The sequence below is a fragment of the Pinus tabuliformis genome, chromosome X (assembly GCF_031772625.1).
Source record: "Pinus tabuliformis cultivar Carrire ecotype Pingquan chromosome X, CPIR1, whole genome shotgun sequence".
Taxonomy (NCBI): Eukaryota; Viridiplantae; Streptophyta; class Pinopsida; order Pinales; family Pinaceae; genus Pinus; species Pinus tabuliformis.
This window is the reverse complement of record NC_142308.1, coordinates 1,290,481,618-1,290,487,238: the sequence shown is the minus strand read 5'-3', so window position 1 is coordinate 1,290,487,238 and position 5,621 is coordinate 1,290,481,618.

The window sequence follows — 5,621 nt, the reverse complement described above, 5'->3', positions numbered from 1 at the left end:
ATAGTTTCGGGATGTATTTCCTAAGGACATTTCAGAGTTTCCACCTCATAGGGAGGTAGACATTTCTATTGAGTTAGTGCTAGGGGTAGCTCCAACAGCAAAGGTGCCTTACAATATGAGCACTCCAAATTTGGTTGATTTAAAGTTGTCGTTAAAGGAAATTGTTGGACAAAGGATACATTAGACCAAGTGTATCACCTTGGGGTGTACCGGTATTATTAGTGAAGAATAAAAATGGAACTCTGAGATTATGCATTGACAACAGGAACTTGAACAAAGTAACCATCAAGAACAGGTATTTGTTACCAAGGATTGATGATTTTTTTTATCAGCTAAAGGGAGCAACAATGTTCTCTAAGATTGACCTGAGATCTAGAAACCATTAGGTACACATCAAAGAACAGGACATTTACAAGACAAAATTCCAGACCAGGTATGGGAATTATGATTTTTTTTGTAGCTCCATTCAGTTTGACTAATGCTCCAGCTACATATATGTGCTTGATTAATAGTATGTTGTGCCCATATTTGGATAGGTTTGTTATTTTGTTCTTTGATGACATATTGGTATACTCTAAAAATGAGGAAGAGAATGCTGAGCATTTAGCAGTAATGTTGAGGTTGTTGAGAGTGCATCAATTATATGCTAAGATCATCAACTGTAGTTTCTTTTAGACTGAGGTACACTACATGGGACATGTTCTTTCCAAGGACGGACTTACAGTAGATCTAGAAAAAATAAGGGCCATCATCGAGTGGGTAGCTCCTAATAATATAGATGAGGTGAGATCTTTCATGGGATTGGTAGGTTATTACAAGAGGTTCATCATGAAATTCTCACAGATTGCTTATCCTATTACATCATTGTAGAGGAAAGTAAGAAGTTTGAATGGAGAGAGGATTGTGAGGCTAGCTTTGAGCATCTTAAGCAGTTATTGACACATCCTCCAATGTTAAATATTGTAGATCCAGACAAGTAGTTTGCAGTATGTGCAGATTATTGCAAGTGAGGACTTGGTAGAGTCCATATGCGGGATGGGTAGGTGGTATGCTATGAGTCACGGAAGCTAAACCGGCACGAGCAGAACTTTCCAATAGATGATTTTGACTTAGCAGCGATCATACATGAATTGAATATGTGGAGGTGTTATCTTCTTGGAAGGAGGTTTATATGGATGAGTGATCACATTAGGTTGAGGTATTTGTTTGACCAAACAAATTTGAATGCCAGAGAAGCTATATGATTGACCATGACCAGTGAGCTTTACTTCATGATTAGGTACATCAAAGGAAAGGAGAACAAGGTGGTAGATGCTCTCAGGAGGAGGATACACGTAAATCATTGAATAGTTATGAGCTCATATGGGACAAAATTACATGATAATATCTTGCATGCAGGTCAATAGGATGTCAGGTATATGTAGATTGTGCACAGGTTACAACAAAGTACAGGTAGAGGTACATGTGGTGGTACAAGTAGTAGTATAGGTAAAGATATAGGTAGAGGTAGAGATATAGGTAGTAATACAGGTACAGGTATGGGATGTAGTATAGGTATAGCTACAGGTGCAAGTGCACAAGTTGTGGATAATTTTGTTATAGTTGATGGGTTGGTTAGGCTCAGAGATAAGATATATCTTGCAGATAGCATTAACCTTAAGAAGGTGATATTGAGGGAGTTTGATGCGAAACAATATTCGGGTCACCGAGGGTATTAAAAGACGTTGACAATAGTGAGGCGATTTTATTATTGGCCAAGTCGTTACCTATGGATTAATGGCGATATAACAATTCCATACCATAGAAAAAATTACCCCATTTATGGAACTTTATCGATATCATCCACCATCCATCACCTCATCTTTAAGAGAAAATTATAAGGTTAAACAAGTGGAAGATCACATCGAGCATCAAAATTAGGCTCTCCAACTCTTAAAGGATAACCTGACAGTAGCATAGAATTGAATGAAACAACAAGAAAAACATCAAAGTCAAAGATATTTTGGCGTAAGGGATTGGGTATTTTTATAGCTACAACCATACAAAAAATGTCCCTCGAGCAATGTTGGGAACATGATCCCCCATTGCGCTGCCGAACTTGTAGCAATCCAAAAAGAGCTGGAAGGTCTTTGCGCTAAGATCTTCGCACCTGCAGAATGACTCAAGGGCAAGTCATGATGTTTGTGTTCGGGGCCTATTGGATATGGGATCCCCAAAGGGAAGTTTTGGGGCTTAGAGCCTAGATTTTTTTTCTAATTTTGTAATTCCAATGTAAAGACTCTGCATTTTGTGGGTGCGAAGTGCATAGTTGTTAAAGAGTCATAGGGTTGTCTGCCCTTATTTGGATAATATAATGTCAGCTATAAAATATGTACCCATGGTCCGTGGACCATGGGATTTTATAAATAGAGAGAAGCTCTAAGTAGTTAAGGCATCAATAGATAAAAAGAATAAGATATGATGTATGCGAGATAGCTCTGAAGTAAAAGTATAAGTTTTGGGCCGTAGTGTAGGTAGAGGCTCTGTAGCTAACTGCGCAGAGGCCTAGTAGTCCACAGCTAAGTGCGCCGACCCGCGCAGTTGAGTGCACATGGGGAGTCAAGTCTGTAATCATTTGGAAGTATTAACAAGGAGATGTTTCTATCATTTCTACGTCATTATTTCTTATTTATGCATCTATTATATTAGGGATGAATTTCACATCTAATGCTTATATGATGCGTGAATGTGTATAACTGTATCGGTTAAGTGAATGCAAGTTAGAGTATCTCTTTATGTGAAGATAATTAAGAGTTGTCAATAAGATAAGTAAGATACTTAGTCTAGTTTGGGAAATAGCAGTTCATTGCCCTAGCAGCGTGAAAGGACTTCAGCCCCTAGTTAGGGCTGTGTGAAAGCCGATTTTAACCCTTGGTGAAGATACTAAAGGGTGGAAGTAGAGAAGTCCACTGTGTAGCGGAAGAAGGAAGATACAAAACTATGGATGGTGCAGCTGGCAAAAAGCATAGAAAATAAGAAGCAGCGGCTAAGGCCTAGGCAGCGCGTGATGCTGCGAAGCTAGAGGAGTAGCAGAAAAAATAGAAGAAGAGCACAAAGGACAGAAGTCACCTTCGCCAGAACTAGAGATAGACACAAAACAAGGTGGCATGAACCCAGAGATGACATCCACCCAACTCAAATGTCAATGACCATGAGAGCAGGTAGGGACACGAAAAAAAAAAAAGGCCTCGAAGACATATTTTGACCCTATCACCCTCACTGAAGGGGGTTTGCATGATATTAGTGAAACAACGAGGGATGTCACCACAGAGGCCCTCTAGCAGTTTGAGGAACAACACTAGTTGGTATTGGGGGCTCTCCATGTAGAAATATAGGAGTTGTAGGAGCACACTCCATAGGTCGGCACAATGTCCACAAACCTTCTATTTGGCACTTCAGCTGTCGAGGAAATGTTGTGCATGAGGGTGACCAATACAATAGTTCTACAAGATGGGTCACTTACCATAGAAAAGGAATCCGACAGACCCATTGTGAGCTATTTGAAAGGGGTAGGTATAAACATGGTTGCGCTCCGTTGAGAGACACTCTACCTCTTATAGGATGGAACCACCATAAAAATTTGGGCTAGGGAGAGTCACACTATACAGGTAATGAGCTAGCAACACATCATCATTGAGCAGTTGAGCCTGCAGCACAATGAGGCCATGGAATAGAACAAACAGATCATGTAGGTTATGGAGGAAGCCTACCAAATGGTCCCGGAGTTGGCCATTCAAGCAGAGGAACCAGTGGAGGCGCACGTCCATAAGTTAGCTACAGGGGCACGTGACACAAGAATAGAAATGGCCCGGGTTCAGCTAGAGTTGAACCTGCATATCACAGAACTATAGTTGAAGATTCAACCTTCAACTGCACCAAATGTCTGAGAACAGTGTACCACCACGATCACAACAACAATGGTGACGATTGACAGTGCAGTAATAGACTGCATGAAGTTGCTCGAACAATCAATTAAGGTCCTAACCACCCTACACGAGGACCCGAACATAGAGCACCCAGAGGCAGAGGTGCGCAAGCTACAACAAAAATACGATAAGATAAAAGGGGCCATGCAGACGGTTGCCCTTACATAGAGGCTTGCAAGGATGCAGCAAGCCAAGGGTCTCAAGGAATAGGAGGATGCCGCTCGGCACAAAGAAGTGGTATTGAAAGCACACCTATAACCATGGATCGATGAGGCTTATACAATTACAGCCTCCATTGAAGCAAAGCTCGCACAACTGCAAGCAACTGAAGAGAGGATTCAGGGCAGCAATTCAATAGTAGCGGTCACTGAACAGTGAGTGGAGGAAGTCCAGCAGGCAGCCGCTAAGTGCGCTGCCAAACTTGCAGCAATCCAAACAGAGCTAGAAGGTCTTTGTGCTAAGATCTCTGCACTTGCAAAGTGACTCAAGGGTTATTCACGATGTTTTTGTTAGGGGTCTATTGGTCATGGGATCCCCCAAGGGTAGTTTTGGGGCTTAGAGCCCAGATTTTTGTCCAATTTTGTAATTCCAATGTAAAGACTCCGCATTTTGTGGGCATGGAGCACGTAGTTGTTAAAGAGTAATAGGTTTTTTCGCCCTTATTTTGCTAATATAATGTCGGCTGTAAAAGATCTACCCATGGTCCGCATACCATGGGATTATATAAATAGAGCAAAGCTTTAAGTAGTTAAGGAATCAATAGATAAAAAGAAGAAGATATGATGTATGCGAGATAGCTTTGAAGTAAAAGTCTAAGTTTTGGGTCGTAGCGTATGTAGAGACTTTGTAGCTAAGTGCGCAAAGGCCTAGTAGTCTACAGCTAAGTGCACGGAAACCTGCAGTTGAGTGTGCAGGGAGAGTCGAGTATGTAATCATTTGGAAGTATTAATAAAGAGAATTTTCTATTATTTCCACGTCTTTATTTCCCTTTTATGCATTTGTTATATTGGGTATGAATTTCACATATAATGCTTATATGATGCGCAAATATGTATAATTGTATTGGTTAACTGAACACAAGTTAGAATATATGTTTACACGAAGATAATTAAGAGCTTTTAATAAGATAAGTAAGATGCTTAGTCGAGTTTGGGAAATAGCATAGTTCGTTGCACTAGCAGCATGAAAGGACTTTAGCCCCTAGTTAGGGCTGCACGAAAGTTGATTGTAACCCTTCGCAAAGATACCGAAGGGTGGAACAGAGTGCACAGGTAGGTATATTTGGAATAAACTAACGTCAAAACTATCTCAAGGGGACAGAAAATTGGTTCCATCATCCCCCCATACTGCTTTGAGTGAGACTTCAATTCATGCTCTGCAAGCTAATGCCGAAAGGGCCATTAATGTAGGGATTTGTTTGGCTAACTAACACTAAACCTTGGTCAGGCCCCCATAAGAAAAAAAGAAAGTTAAGAAGTATAATAAATTATCACCAAAGTATTATGTTAATTACAAGGTGTCGCAAAAGATTAGTACTATGCAGTACAATTTGGAGTGGACTGCATCTTCCTAATTACACCTAGTTTTCCATGTTTCATTCTTAAAGAAGGTTATCGATGATAAGCTCATTGTTCAAACAATACTTCCAAAATTTGA